Genomic DNA, 16829 nt, shown 5'->3' with positions numbered 1-16829 from the left:
TCCTTCTGTGTATACAAATCTGTTTTCTTTAGCCAAGTTTAAGCTTGGTGACACATTGACAAGAGCAAGCGTAAACGGAGGCCAACACACCTCTTCTAACAAGGATGGGAACAATTAATATGGCGTCATAAACAGAAGAGAAGAGACTGTCAGCTCAAACGTTAGCAAAACAATATTCTTAACCTAACAGACTACCCTGTTTACAATTAAATGGATGGGCCGCGTTATACAATGCAACAATTTCACCGTTTAGGTTATTTCATACGCTATTAACTACTTTTGCAGATAGCTATTACATAATGGTTTCCTTGAAGCATGTGACCTAGAGGAACTGGGCTATTTTAATTGCGTAGCCGGGCTTAGGGGGGTCTAAGTGGTCCCGGTATTAACCTTGGGCTGACGTGAGCTGGCGGAGCGTTTGTTTACGCTCAAGGGAACCTAATACCGTTCTTTCTGAAAGCCCTCATCTCCTCTCAGCATGATGTCGACAAGATCACTCGACCACAAAGCTTTTAGGGATCATCTTCGGCTTCAGGAGGTAGATGATGGCGAGGATGTGTCTCGTGGAGAGAGGCCTAGTCTGGGGATTTACTCTATGTATTTCTACTCGGATACACGGTGCACTCACAGGCCACCATTGTAAGTAAGAATCTGTTCTTAATTGACTTTGCCTGTTGAAATAAAGGTTAAAACAACAAAAAAAAGTCAGATCTGTCAAATCCTCCTTTTATTTCTATCACTGTACTTCATAGATGTCATATCTGTGTCTCAAAACTCACCTCTTGAAGAAGTACTATCCAGATCCTTCCTCTTACAGTAAGCACCTTGTATTTGGGGGCCAAGCAGTGACGCTGCGTAGGCCACCATTGTTCTTGTACCTTTTCTTATTCTTTCTTTCTTTCTTTCTTTCTTTCTTTCTTTCTTTCTTTCTTTCTTTCTTTCTTTCTTTCTTTCTTTCTTTCTTTCTTTCTTTCTTTCTTTCTTTCTTCTGCCATGGGAGTCTATGGCAGCCCATAGAACCGTATGGTAAAAAGTTGTGAATTCATTCAGGTCAGTGCCCTGAGTCTTTTCACCAAGACCCATGTACACAGCTCTAACCCTCTAGCGCCAACAATGTGTCAAAATTGGAGGTGCGTTTGTGCACGCAACTTTTGACCTGTAAGGCCGATTTTCAAAAATGAGGTACCGTTGGATTCCTTGGCTCAAGCCGACTTCAACGCACCCTATGACATAATTTCCCGCCATATTGGATTTCCTGCCATTTTGTATTTTGTGTAAAACACTTAAAATGTATCTCCTCCTAGGAATTTTCACCAATCTACATGAAATTGGCTGGCTGTACACATTCTCTAGTCCAATGTTTTACAGAATACAAAGTATTACAGGGATTTTTGATTGTCGAAGGCATTCGCTCGCAACAGCCAATCGAATTTGGTGTCCAAGCCGCCAAACAGGAAGTGTGGTCATATCTCAGTAATGTTTTAATGCATCATAACCACATTAGGCACACTCATCGGGGACAGTCCCATGACCCCTGTCACCAAGTCGATGCCGACACCTCAAACTCTTTAGCGCCACCAACCTGTCAAAGTTGGAAGTGTGTTTATTTTGAACCGTATGCCCGATTTTCAAAACTGCGGTAGGGATTCGAATGCGGCTATGGCGTGTTTCGCTTGTTGTCTTTGATGCGCTGGTCACGCGTCCTGCTTGGCCCCCAAATTGCTGCTTGCAGTTATGCTCTTAGTCACTTGTTTACAGGGGAGATGCACTTAGTGTAGTAGTACACTAACTACCTACATTATGCAATGTGCAATTATGCAATTATTCCAAGTCGCTTTGGATAAAACTGCTAATAACAGGGTTGACTGAATTCAACAGGACATGATGACACTAAGGAGTGGTTAGGTCTGATGTCACTTTGTAGGCTGAAAAGGTGGCATCGCCGGCATTTGGTTCCGAGTCCAAAATTCCCATGGTAAAAATGAATGGGATTCATGAAAAAAATAAGGTATAGGTTTAACAGAGACTCCACTGAGAGGTTATATAATCCGAGCAAGAGAGTAAAAAAAAAAAGTAAAAAACACAAAATAGTCTTTCCCTTTTCTTAAGGAGCGATTGGTCAAAACTGACAAGCAATGGCCACCCACAGGAAGTGAGAAATGTAACAGCTTCCTCTGTAAAAGAAAAGCCCCCTTTTTTGGGGGGGGGGGGGTGGATTCAGAACCAAATAGCGGCAACACTTACATTTCAGCCTACAAAATGACATCACCTCACTCTACACAGTCCTCCACATGGGGTTCTAGTTCTCAGTGAAAGCCTACTGTTTGCCATGTCTCAGGCATCCATCAAACCTGTTACGGAATGTCCACCCCATGGTCTGACCCCCCCGCCCTCCCCTTCTTGTTTGTGAGAGCGTTTCGGCCCTGCGTCCTCGATGGACCGTCAGCCCCCCTAATAGCCGCTTCACGCATGAGGGAGCCGGAGCACACGCGCTTACCGTATTTACCGTGCTGTTGTGACAGCCGACCGCAGGGTGTTGGGGGGGGGGGGGCGGGGGGCAGCGGCGTGAACGGAACGCTCTGTGGAAAACAGAAACAGCCCCGTGTGGATAGGGTTGCAGCAGCTGCAGAACAAACGGCTCAGGAAGCGAGTCACACTCGGCTGCAGCCGGGATATGCCGGAGCCCAGAGGGGTTGGGGTGGGGGTGTTCCCCTGGACGGGGGCACACGGCAAGGCCGGCACTCAACTCTCGGCCTCTTTTGTCAGCTCCCACCCTCCATGCCGCTCCGCTGCCCTCCTCCACGGCTGATTGACGTCTGACCTCATCCGTCTGGGTTTAGCCTTTATGCAGTACCTGCTCCCACATGTTTTAATAACCTTTTAGGGTGGGAAGCTGTTACATGTCTCACTTCCTGTGGGGGGCCATTGGTTGCCAGGTTTGACCAATGCGCTCACTTGGCATTGTTACTTTAGAAACGGGAGAGAGTGGGTATGATGTCATGTTATTTTTGGGTATTTTTGAGTATTTTTTTTAACTCTTGCTTGGATTATATAACCTCTCAAAGTCCCAAATATAAATGATACTGTTTCACCTTAGATGGCATGGGGAGGATGGAATAGTCATTAAAACCATCATTCAAGAAACGTGTAAATGGTGTTCTCTGTATCCATAATGATCATTTAATAAGACGGGTTGTGAAATCCTTCTAGCAGCTAGCGTTTCATAGATGGGCCATTTCCTGTATACACCGCTGCTAAGGCATGCTGAGTGTTTCACAAACCTTGTCTGGAATGACTGCCCAGTTTGGCGGCGTTTGATACAGTCAGTCAAAGTTGCATTCGCAGAAACATGGACAAATAACGCTAACGCACATCCAAATGCGCTCAGTATTTCTTAAAGGAGTAGTAAATGGAAAATGCATGTTTAGCCCTGTTTTAACTTATGATCATATACAATGGTTCAGATCAAAACGTTGACAAAACTAGCACTTTTGAGAAAGTCTGATAATTGCTCTACCACCGTTTTGGTCATACAATGGATGTGGGTGGGCACCGTGAAAAATCATTCAAAAACATGTTAAACTCTCAATTTCAATGATGAGAAACTCACCGAGGTGTTAGTTGGCGTTCTGACATATAATTCGCCATAAAGTAAGATTCTAGTTCATCTGGAAAGGCTTTTTAAAATATTTAGCATAGAACTATTTAGTCGCAGCACATACATGTGTAAACTTACGCAAACTAGGTAGCCTAGCAACATAAACAATAACAATAGCTACCGTAAGTAGTTCCTCTGAATCTGAATACCTGAATCCCCTCTGCGGATTGATCTACACATCTACAACGGTCGCTTCAATACAAGTCAATGGATTTCATATAATGATCAATAAAACCCTATAGGATTCATACTTTGCAGCGAATTTGATGTCAGAACACCAACAGACACCAATTACCCCCTCGGTGAGCTTCTTGTCTTGAAATTGAGAGTTAAACATGTTTTTGAAAGATTTTTCAAGGTGCCCACCCACATCCATGACCACATATGACCAAAACGGTGGTAGAGCAATTATCAGACTAGTGCTAGTTTTGTCAACGTTTTGAACTGACCCATTGTATATGATCATAAGTAACCTTAAAACAGGGCTAAACATGAATTTTCCCTTTACTACTCCTTTAAGCTTCGGCCTTTTGGTGACTTCAATCCCTCTCTCGCCGTAATCATCTTTGCTAAATGCTAAACAGACTGTGAATGACAAATCCGATACACGCGGTCTAGTCCTGCTTGCCAACTGCGGACGACGGATCAAGGCGATGATATTATTATCTAGCTCCCTGATTATGTAACTGTACGTGGTTAAATCTTAAATGTGTTCCAAGGCTTTGGTTTTGGATCCTCCCGAACACAAAAATAATCCCTGTCATCTGCTCCATGTGATCGGAGACAAGATAGTCAGGTGCTTCCTCGGTTTCCACGGCGTGGAATTTTCGGCTCTTGTTTGGGGAAGCGTCGCCGTGGAAACGAAAAGGCACATGTAACCACCGTGGCCCGGGGGGAAATTGGCGGTTACGTAACGCTGGATCATGACGACGCTTTAATTCAATATAAACCTTATGGGAAGCTATAGGATCAGACCTTTTTTTTTTCTCAACCGCTCTCCTCTGTCCAACCAACATTCCTGCTGTTCGTGGGCTCCACACAACGCTCCCGGGGAGCAGGAAGAAGGGAATTGGTGCGCAACCCAATCTCTGCGGATGGTTAATGTTAGCCGCACTGTTCCTGCCTGAGTTTTATGTGACCTCACAAAGGGCCAGATTCAGTCTGCTGGAGGGGGGGGGGGTCCTAGATAACTCTTCAATATGAGCCCCACTGCAGAGAGAGAGGGGGGGGGGAGACAGAGAGAGAGGGGGGGGAGAGAGAGACAGAGAGAGAAGGGGGGGGGTGGAGAGACAGAGAGAGGGGGGGAGAGAGAGACAGAGAGAGAGGGGGGGAGAGAGAGACAGAGAGAAGGGGGAGAGAGAGACAGAGAGAGAGAGGGGGAGATAGAGACAGAGAGAAGGGGGAGAGAGAGACAGAGAGAGAGAGGGGGAGATAGAGACAGAGAGAAGGGGGAGAGAGAGACAGAGAGAGAGAGGGGGAGAGAGCTAAACCAGTGACTACAGTACATCTGTAAAAAATATATATATATTATAAATTGAATTGCTGTTAGATAGTTTTAATTGTATTGTTGATATTTGTATATTATTGTATGTTAATTTCTTGATGATTTTCTGTGTTGCTTTGGCAACGTGGGTTTTTTCACCCGTCATGCCAATAAAGCTTATCTGAATTTGAATTTGAGAGAGGGAGAGGGAGAGAAAGAATGGAGTCTCAATGGATATGACTCTCGAGTTTCTCCTTATTTCGCACTGTTAACGATGCTTTATAGAGTGAATATGGCACGTGAAACGATGCTTTATTGCAGAGCATTGGGTATTGTGTTTAAGTCTTATTTTTGGCCCTTTGTGTATATTATGTGGAAAATGTCTACACTCTGCCATTTTCAAAACGGCTCCCACATACCTCTCACGTTCACGGAAATCAAAACAGCCTGAAGTGAATCTTACTACCTGAAACCCGCACCCCGTCTGCTTCCAATAGCCGCGAATCTGATCCGTGGACAGCTATTGCTCCAGAATCCTCCCAATACAAATTGAACTTGTGTCATAAAACCCCCATATTTTATCAAGGTACTGAGGCACACCGTTGCATAACTGCCTTTGAACCCCAGTGCTCTGGCTGGTGGCCCGGACTGGACCAGCGCAAGCCTCTCTCGCCATAATGGCTCCTGCAGGCCTCGCTCTCCTCTCAGCTCGGAGGCAGCGCGCCCAGGACCCCCAGAGGCTCCGGTTGCGCAGAAAACTTGGCCTGCGTCAGTTTGGCCGCACATCGTCCTGTCAGGCAAAAGAAGAAAAGATGAGGAGGAAAAGGGAGGAGGAGGAGGAGGAGGAGGAGGGGAAAAGGAAAGAAGAACAGGGCTAATGGCTGAACTTGAAGGGGTACCGAGCAGGAGACCAGAGGAAGTCGTTTTACCCAAGTACATCAGTAGGAAGCCATTTTGTTGACTTGCCAGTATCAAACATGTCCGTTCGAGGGGGTTGATTTAGAGTCGACTTCCCCTGAGCCTCCTCTATTCAGTCTCGGCTGGCGGCCCGCCGCTGCTTGACTTCCGCAGATAGGCCAGGACTTCAAGCAGACAAGAAAAAGGAAACTTTTATCGGTGGATGATATTTTTGTCCCAACTCTCCGGTGAGGATGTAGAGGAAATGTTAGGAGCTGACGTGTGGCTGGCGGTTGAGGGGGGGGGGGGGGGGGTTGGTTGGTACATCCAGAACCCTGTGCCCTCTGAATGAGCTGTTTCTATCAGTAAAAGACAAACCACCGCCATTTTGGTTCCGGCATTATGGTACCCTTTTCACCTCAAAAAACACCATCATATTCTATTACACATGAGCGGTGTTTCTGGCACAGCGGACGGACAGAATTTCACTTGAGAGATTTTTGCAGTTGGTTTCTCCGTGTCAGGAAAGCTGCGTTCAAGCTGCTCTTGTGTCTACGAAAGTATTTAAAAATAGTATTTTGCCCCAGGTCTGCCTTATACCTCAGGGAAGCTGTGAATTGTCCTGCCAACCAATGAGGCGGGACAAAATAAAATCAAAAATCAACATTGGGAGAAACCACAGGAAAACCACAACGGCATGGCGACGACAGGGTAACCCAGTGGTGGAAATAGAACTTAATAGAAATAGAAGTCAGACGGAAACCTAAATAGATGAAATACCACTCCACTCTCAGCTCATCATTTCCCGCGTTGCTCTTTATTACGACCTGTTTTCGTAAGTGGTCGCTCTCTGCGGCTAACCATATCACAGAGGGGGATAGTGGTCACTCTTTCCAAGTTTACTTTAAAAGCCACTCAGTGTGAAATATTGGTGTCTGAGGCTACGGTGCTCTCTCTCTCTCTGAGGTAGAGCCGGATGCTTTTATTGTTTATCCTGGGGAAACATGGTGTTCTTCTCACAGATACAAGATCCAGATTCCTCCTATTCCTCACATGTGATGTATGGTGTACAGTCACAGTGAAATGTTGCTGCCGGCTCCGATATTATGCTACAGATAAACTCTAATACTCAACTCTAATACTCCAAATTCTAATACACTTAGCTTAGCAAGGGGATCACGGTTTTTGGGGTGGTTACGATGGAGAACACCTCAGCTTGTCCGAGATAGATTGATAGGTCAGGAAGAAAGGTGGCACTACCAGATCAATTCCTGTTCACCTATGGGATTTGAGGCAGTGCTACACCTTCATTTGCAGTCTCTATAAAGACCCCTGGAGATTCTCCTTGGTAACAGGGCGACCATTGACCGTCTTGAGAGAACCAGAATCATAGCGGTTCTCTAGGCCTAGTGGCCTTGTATTACAGACAGTCAAATCAAATCAAACTTTATTTGTATAGCGCATTTATACACAGAGGCAACACCATGCACTTTATAGAGAGCAATCAAAACTGCTTTTTCTTTTTCGAAGTGATTTTTGTGGAGAGCCTCTCTGTGCCTGGAGAGGAAAGGAACTCCATTAATTAGCGGCCCAATTATTAATGAAAGCCTGACAGTAAGTCATAAATAAGAGTAAGTCAATCGTCCTTAGAGAGCAAGAGCTTATGAATCGCTGCAAAGATCTCTTTTCCTTGCTCTGAACCTGCTGATGTCTTTGGCATTCCTTTCTGGGAGTCAACTCCTCCCATGGTCTTTGCTGATTAATTCCAAGCGTGATTTAAGGATGTGATGACGTTATAACAAGTCCGCTACGAGTGGTTTCTCATCTAATACTTCCAGCCATGTCATTTCTGCAGGGCATATGGTAAACACATGGACAGCTCCCAGCGCACACAGCTTCTCCCAAAGAGGAAGAAATGATTGATGTTGACAGTAAGATTAGAAATGTATTCCGGTCGATACCCAGACATACAGTATATGCTCACTATCAACCATAACCCCCCCCAAAACATGACATCCATGACATTTCAATAGACGTATTATCTTGTATGGTAAATGGATAGGCTGTTTTATGAGGAGGGCCCTGAGTTTTGCCCATGAATGAACGTTCACCAAGAAACACATTGGGCCCAATATACTATACTCTGATAAGGCTAATCTCAGTTCCCTAACTACAGTACCTCATAACAATGACAACCTGACCAATGTCTCCTCAACCAGTCTATAGAGAAACATATAGTCAATTGAACGTTTTGCGAAATATTTTTTACTGAAACAGGTGTGTCTCGTTACTCTTAAAGGGTTCTCTTACAGTGACTGGAAAATATCTTGACTTGGCAAAAATCATTTAATGTGGAACACAGTCCTAAGTGAGAACAAGTGCCCTTTAGATTGTCTTCCTCCTCCAGTCTCAATTAAACCGAGGTACTTTGTCAGGATCCTGTCAACAGTTGTTAGGGGAGCCATGCTTTGGTTGCGTAACCGTATCCTCTCAAGCTCTGGCTCTCGGGTTGAAATTAAAGACTTTCGAAAGACTTTTCCCTCCCCAACTCAAATGGCTTGCCCTCCCGATTCTAAGAAAAGGTAGGCTGCTACTTCAATGGTCTTAGACATGGAACAAATATGGTACACATGCATAATTACTGCGCTGTTTTGTTTTTTAAATCTGAAGTTCCCCCTCAGCACCTTCACCTGGGAGTGGTGGGTGGGCCAAGCCTGCTGAGGCAGCTGTGTATACCTATTACATGTGGAAAACCTGATATAAACTACACTTACAGTACCAAACCTCACTCACTCTCACTTGTTTATTTAATATACGTTTATTTAATATTGTAAAGAAAAAAAAAGGAGAAGCAAGTCTTGGGTTCCCCATTTGAGTGGTGAGTGGTCTATTGGAGAAATGGTGTGGGCATATTCCTTAAACAAGTACTGTAATGTATCTTTGGTATCACTGGAATGCTCATATGACACGTATAATTGCCCGGAATTTTTATGTTCTGTGCGATGTTTGGTGGATTTGACAGACGAGAACCCATTGGGTCTACCTGTCCAAACAAATATTCATCAACAGTTGCAAGCTCAGTCTCTGTGTTTACCAAAGGTCATAAGGTCTCTAATACGTCTCTGTTGTTATGTATTGTGTGATGCATTCCAAGATGGAGTCATGTATTCCACTAAAGCTGCCATTTGCTTGTAACTTATGAGATATTGGGCTGTTCTTAACTGCCATTCATCTTAGATGGTCTCATAAGAGAAACAGACAAGCATTTGGTTATTATTTCAAATATGTCACCACTTCTTGAGGATAGATAAATTCATTAAATGGAACCTATAACGTAGGCTTGGAAAGGTTTGCAGGAAAATCTTACTTGGACAAATCCTCTCGTCATAAACAGCTTAGCGCACATGCTCTATATTAATCAATACACAACTTGGCACAAAGGCTCGCTTAAGCTCACTCATTCACCGTGCCACCAGGGACATGAGGGAAGCACTGCTCTGGACACTGTCCTGAGCTTTCATCTCACGTCTGTCATGAGAGGTACTGGGGAATTCTGCACATTATGCAACGATTGACAGAAAGTACAAAATCTTTTGTCAGAATCTTGTTCAATTTAATCAGTATCAGACATTTAAGCCAATGTCTGCTCTCCAACCTGTGGCTATGTTCCCAGTGAGTTTCCCACTGTCAGGTTCATGACTACGTAATGAGTTGGTGTTGCCAGGTGTTTGTGCACAGTGAGGAAGTGGAAGCAAAGGTGAAACGAGCGTACAGCGCCGGTCAGCCGGTCAGAGTTAACGGTGGATCTTTTCCGATCTCCCGATCTTCTGTTTCAGATTCCCCCGATTTGGAGGCAGCCACTCGGACACATTGATCTTAATCACCTTGCTAAATCACGTAATTCACATTTTCCATGGAGAGTCCCTCTTTGAAGACAGCATCAAACATAAGGCTGGTAAACTGGAACAGATGTGAATCAGTGCCTTGAGTGGACATAATCTCTACTACTGTACATCGCTTATCTCTCCATTTAAGTCAAGTCTCTGTAACATGTCCATAACATCTCTCCACGACAGTAACGTGTAGCTCTTCTCTGGGCCAGGGGTTGTCATGTCCTCATCTGACCAATCATACAGTAGCCACCAGCGAAGCTAGAGGGTCAACAGACGTAAACCAGGAAGCTCTTGCATGTTTCTAGTAAAATTTGGAGCTGTAACATGAGCTGAAGGATGTAGACAAGAAGGCAGACAGTCTCTTTTATGGGATGTTTCAGTCAAGGTGGATTTATGGTTGAGCTGTTCTTTGTGAGTGGACCCAGAGAAGATTGGTTATGGATTATGAATTACAGACCTGTGTGAACATACTATTTGAAATACGTATTTAGAAGGTTATCAAATACTATTTGACGCAGGTCTGAGGAGAGATGGAACAGCTAAAAGCAGCATGTTACTGTATACTGTATGTTTTTTTAGTATCTTGACAGATTTCCGAGGCTAAATCTTGACTTTAACCACTAAGACCGGCCAAAATGACCCAATAACAGCGTCAAGGACGCTGGCAAGGACTCTACTCTCCTCCCCTTCACAGTTTGTTTATGACAGAAGTGCCATTACTTCAGGCAACATTCCATGTTTCCTTGTTTCCATGGTGTGGTCCTGAAGAACACTCCAAGTGTGTCCCCTTCTCCTGTAGTTTAAGTTCACACATTCCCCCAACACGAGTCAACATTATTTTTGTGGATCAGGGGGGAAAAAAGTCTAGTCTCTCATCCACCAACATTGAAAAAAATATTACATAAAATGTTGAGATTGCGACATGTTTATCCTATGATGTCCAATACTATGAACTACAGAAACAGCATGTGTCTTGCTGGATTTTTATCACAATACTGTATTGGCTTACAGTGAAAAACAAAGTGAAATATTTTTTTAAAAATGTTTTTTTGATTTGTTTTACTTGATGCACGAAGATGATCTGTATTGATTTCTTAGCCACAATCATTTACCCCTTAACTCTTCGGAGAAGCATTTTCCAACACAGTCGGCGTTCCACAAACGAACTCAAAACACTGTACCAAGGAACGGAAAATATCAAATGATTTTCTCGTCTTCCATAGAGCTCTCCAAATGAAAGGTGGTCCAACTGCAGGAATTTACATGTGCTGTTAAAAGGTTGGCCCGTGTGGGCTACATCTGCAAACGTTTTCCAAATCACTAAACCTGCAGATGAAAAAAAAAAAAACAGTTCTAATTTGATATTTGGAGGTACATTATTTGGCAGGGGTTTGTTTTGTGGGTTCACCGACCATATTTCCATCTGACTGAATGGAATTAATATTGAGAAGCTGAGAACGACTCTGTAAAACTTCGTAATGTCTGCGTCGATGTCCGTCACCCCGGCGAATGACAGGGTTTCAGATCCGGGTGAGAGGGGAGTCCGTCTCGTGGCCAGACAAAGTAGGACGCTCGTAGAGAAGTCCATGTGTGGTTCCATGGTGTCGCAGTAGCCTACTGTATGTGTGGTCAGTAGTGTTAGCCATGCATGGGTGGGGCGGGATAGGAATAGAAGGGTGTTCAGCCTGATCTCATGTCATTTAGCCACTTTGGGTACAGTAATGTAATGGTTTGGACAACGGTCAGATTCTGAGGTGATGTTTTCCTCACTCTAGCATATGACCGCAGGACATTGTTTATGGACTTTTTCCCATTACATCAAGATTAGACACATTTGTATACTTCTCAGTTGGCACCATTTTGTGAATGAGAAAAACCAACAAACTAAACAACCAAAATTATAATAATCACATTCACATGTGATAAAACAACATGTCGCTCAGCCCTGGGGACTGATTTTTAACTTAAATCAAATCAAATCAAACTATATAGCACATTTAATACACAATGCACTTTACAGAGAGAAAAAAGGGGAGGGGTGTACAAACTGATTGTAACTTCGTTAAGTGTGTTTATTTGTACAGAAATGCTGATCCTCTCAGGATATAAACACCTTGATTGTTTTCTCTTCAGCTAATCGGTTCTTCAGCTGACTGACCTTGTGGTTCTTCCATCACACACAGACTGATCATGTGGGCTTCCAACAGTCAACCACAAACTGACCACATGGGCTTCCAACAGTCAACCACACAAACTGACCACATGGGCTTCCACTAGTCAACCACACAAACTGACCATGTGGGCTTCCCATAGTCAACCACACAGACTGACCATGAGGGCTTCCCACAGTCAACCACACAAACTGACCATGTGGGCTTCCCATAGTCAACCACACAAACTGACCATGTGGGCTTCCCATAGTCAACCACAAACTGACCACATGGGCTTCCCATAGTCAACCACAGACTGACCAGTCAACCACAAACTGACCACATGGGCTTCCCATAGTCAACCACAAACTGACCAGTTAACCATAAACTGACCATGTGGGCTTCCAACAGTCAACCACAAACTGACCACATGGGCTTCCCACAGTCAACCACACAAACTGACCATGTGGGCTTCCCATAGTCAACCACAAACTGACCACATGGGCTTCCCATAGTCAACCACACAAACTGACCACATGGGCTTCCCATAGTCAACCACAAACTGACCACATGGGCTTCCCATAGTCAACCACAAACTGACCACATGGGCTTCCAACAGTCAACCACAAACTGGGCATGTGGGCTTCCCATAGTCAACCACAAACTGACCACATGGGCTTCCCATAGTCAACCACACAAACTGACCACATGGGCTTCTCACAGTCAACCACAAACTGACCATGTGGGCTTCCCACAGTCAACCACAAACTGACTAGTCAACCATAAACTGACCATGTGGGCTTCCCTCACTCATAGACAGACCATGTGGGCTACAGACTGACCATGTAGCCTTCCCTCAGCTACAGACTGACCAGGCCTGTCATTGCCCACTGGGATGTCCAGTCAGTGTATTAAGCCGTGATAGACGAATGACGGAGAAGAACAACAACTGATCTCCATTACCCAAACAGAACGAAACAGAACCCCTGACCCATTTAAAAAACACCGCTGCGCTTTCCAACACACACACATAAGCCCAGGGGTGGAAAACAGATCGGTCCGGTCGTGATGGATAGAGTCAGGCTGATCTATGGGTACAGGTGCCAGTGGGAAGATCGCTCCCCCCCCCACGCCCCCCCCCTCAACATGATGGGACTCCAGCCCACTCCTCCAGAACCGCTAAAAAACACTTCAGCCTTAATAACCAAGATGGAAGACACCAGGCAGAGTGCGGTAATTGATTTACGGTGACCGACCCCCTGTCCGTGGCCCTTCCATCTGCGAGACAGACTCCCACGTGTTTCTCTCCGGGTGACCAGCTGACTCCGGGAGGAGGGAGGAGGGAGAGAGCCCCCCCCCCCGGTCGTGCCGTAAAGCGATGGCCCAGACACGGTGTTGACGGGAGGGCCCGGGACGACGAATCGACACAGCCACACTGGGATGAGAGATGTCCCCAGGGCAAAGAGTAGATAACGGTAACGATGATGAACTGAACCTGGGACTGAGGTTAATCGGCAGTAGCAGACGAATGTTTCTCTCCGCTTCCTGGCCGGTGTGCGGCGCGGAGGGAGGGGGGGTCCCGGGGGAGGCGGGGTGTGTGTGGGGGGGGGGGGGGGCAGGGTCTGGCGCTGGCATGTTTGAGAACCCCCAGGCCGTGGTTTGAGAAAGCCCAGGTGGCTGTTCGCTCGCGGAGGAGAGAGATGGGGACAGAGGAGGGAAAACATCACAAAAACAGAAACAGCAAACGAGGAAACGCCAGGGATTCATCAAGGAGGACTGGCATCTCCAGCTTTTATAAGCATGCACTAAGCCCATATTACAGTATATTTTATCTCTTTATAAGCATGCACTAAGCCCATATTACAGTATATTTTATCTCTTTATAAGCATGCATTAAGCCCATATTACAGTATATTTTATCTCTTTATAAGCATGCACTAAGCCCATATTACAGTATATTTTATCTCTTTATAAGCATGCATTAAGCCCATATTACAGTATATTTTATCTCTTTATAAGCATGCACTACAAAGACATATTACACTTTGTTTTATTTATAAGCATGCACTAAACTCATATTACAGTATGTTTTTCCATCAGATAAATATTTTGTATTTTTGGTACCTACTTTTTTATTTTTTACTTTGCTTATTGAGGACATTTAGGAGGTAGCGGAAAACATTTCACTGCTCATAATACTGGTCTGATGTACTGTAGTATGTGACGAATAGTTTAATCTTTGAATCAAGTCAATAGCGATCAACTCGTTAACTCGTGTTATGCAGCTGAAAAATATGTTCACAGTCATGCATTTTAACTCTTCTGCATGAAGTTAAATCCTAATCAAAACATTGCTTCTGAGAAGCTTCATATCAAATCTTATGCTCATATCAAAGTCAGCATAACTGAGCAGACTCTCCCCATTTATGAGCCGTTTTCATTATTAACTGATGTGGCATGCACTGCACTTATTCATATGATTTATGAATAAACTCCATTCGCCAGTCGTTTGAGCTTGCTTCACTTTGATTGGCCGTCCCCTGCGCAGGCAGATGGGATTCACAGTAGTCTTTTGTTTAGCTTTTTTTTCCTTCTCATCTCTCTCTGTCTCCCCCCTTCATCCAGTGACAAGAATCCGAGCGTCTGCATGCTTGGCTGGAGCGCTGCAGTCCTCTCCACGTGCCGCTGAGATTCCATTCATGGCTTATGGAAAGAAATAACAACCAATCAATCTGTAATTACTACATTACCCAGCAACCACCTGAGACCCATAGCCTTAGCTGTGTTGAAAGAGGTAAAGGTTTGAGGTGGCTGGCATGGGGCTTGTATGGGAGAGGAGGTAATCCACATTCGGACTTCTCCGGGTGAAAGCGGAAACTTCCTTAAAGTTAAGTCATGGAACAAGCTAAATACATGGTAACTGTATAGTGATATAAGAATGCGTGGGTGCATTTTTGGGGGTGTTTGTTTCTTTTGAGTCGTTTTTTCTTCGCTTACACACACACACACACACACACACACACACACACACACACACACACACACCTACAGTGTACCTCCTTCTTCGTTATGCCTGTCTCACTCCCAGTCAGTCCCCAAGCCATTGGCCAGACCCGGGGAAAGACAAAGAGGGCATTGTAAGGCACAGAATGAATTTTCCTCCTCCTGAAAAAGAGTGGAGCGGAGACAGGCTCGTTATATAAGCATAGCGAAACCTCCGGATTGGCGCGAAGCAGCTGCTGCTCTGGGTTGAGCTCATATCGCTGTGATAAGCTGAAGACTCAGCAGACCAGACTCAGGAAGATTGAAGGTCCCGGTCGTTTTTCATGAGAAAATCGCCGTCTGTCTCCAATAGCAGTTCCCAGTTACAACTTAGATGGAAGTCAAGGCTTGATCTATGGTGGCTGGTTCTCTGAAGGGCTTCTTTTGTCAACGGCCTGCAAAGAACTTGACATGATTGTGAACTAAATGATGCGTGTTCTTGTTGTTGCTTAGATGTATTTGTATTCTCTGTGGTCATAGATGCAACCATACTGATTTAATGATGATTTACAATGTCCAGATGTGGCTGTTAAAATGTTTTGTTCATAGGTCTATGAAAACGACCAAATTAACTCATGCTATTTTACTTCATTAAGTAAAACAACAAAAGTCAAGGTTTTATTAACTAAAACCAGTACACCTCTTATTTTCTTCACCAAAGTCGAAGGTATTGTGTCGATACTGAGGTGTTTCATCAAATAAACATGTACCAACATTATCGACACATAATAAAAGTAGGTGCATAATGTGTTTTTTTTTGCTTTTACAATCTGACGTGTCTCTCTCCATATAACAGCCCTACACAAAAACCAGCAGACGCAGATGTGTTCTACAGTACGACTAACTACGCAAACATTCGAAAAATCCGTTGTTTGCGTCAAAGCGAGCAGCTATAGGACCCACACACGACGACAACACGTGGGACGACGCACAGCTAGCCTAGCGGATAACAGGATGAGAGAGAGAGAGAGAGAGAAAGAGAGAGAGAGAGAGACATGTGTCCCGCAGCGCCAGACCGGGGTGACCTCCTGTCTGTTTACGGGGGAGAGAGTGTGTAATTACCATGTCTAAACCTCCGCTAATTACTCCAACCCTCCGTCCCGACCTGCTCTCGCCCTCGTTTGATGTGGCCTCGTTAACTTTTACAAGATTAGGCACGGAGTCATTCTGGCCCAGTGTCTGAGCAGTTAACCGCGTTTTTATGCGCGCCGCTGAAAAGATGAAAAAGGCGAGCCGGTGTTTCACAACCTGTAGGCTACATGGCTCGGTGTTGACTTTAGCTACCAGTGTGTCAATACCGGTTTGTCGCTAGGGACGCTCTGCACAGCAAAGGGGCCAACGGCATTGTTGTTGTTTCAGTAAACACTGAACCACAAAAGGTTCACATCTTTTTTTTGTTGTTCGCCCAAGAAAAACCCCTCCTCCCTCTTTTCTTTCCAGTTGCAAAAGTTTCCGTTGAGTTTTTCTCACAGCTTTCCTTTAAGGTCAGGATTCACAAGTGCTTTTCCCCGGTGCTGTTCTGGTATTCACACACCCGCCACTCCGCTCACAGATGCTCTCGCGTTGCATAACTCTGGATTAATAACTGAGCGCGCCGCTGTACGAGGCGCGGATATCCACTCTCGCCGCGTTCCCCTTCGGGTGGGGTCGAGGAGGCTCGTCCTGTCTGGTGAGACTGCCTCCCACCGCCTCCCTTTCGCATGCCA

Source organism: Borostomias antarcticus (genome assembly GCF_949987555.1).
Source record: "Borostomias antarcticus genome assembly, chromosome: 19".
In the NCBI taxonomy this organism is placed as follows: domain Eukaryota; kingdom Metazoa; phylum Chordata; class Actinopteri; order Stomiiformes; family Stomiidae; genus Borostomias; species Borostomias antarcticus.
The sequence above is the reverse complement of the archived record's forward strand: the minus strand, read 5'-3'. Positions refer to the sequence as shown.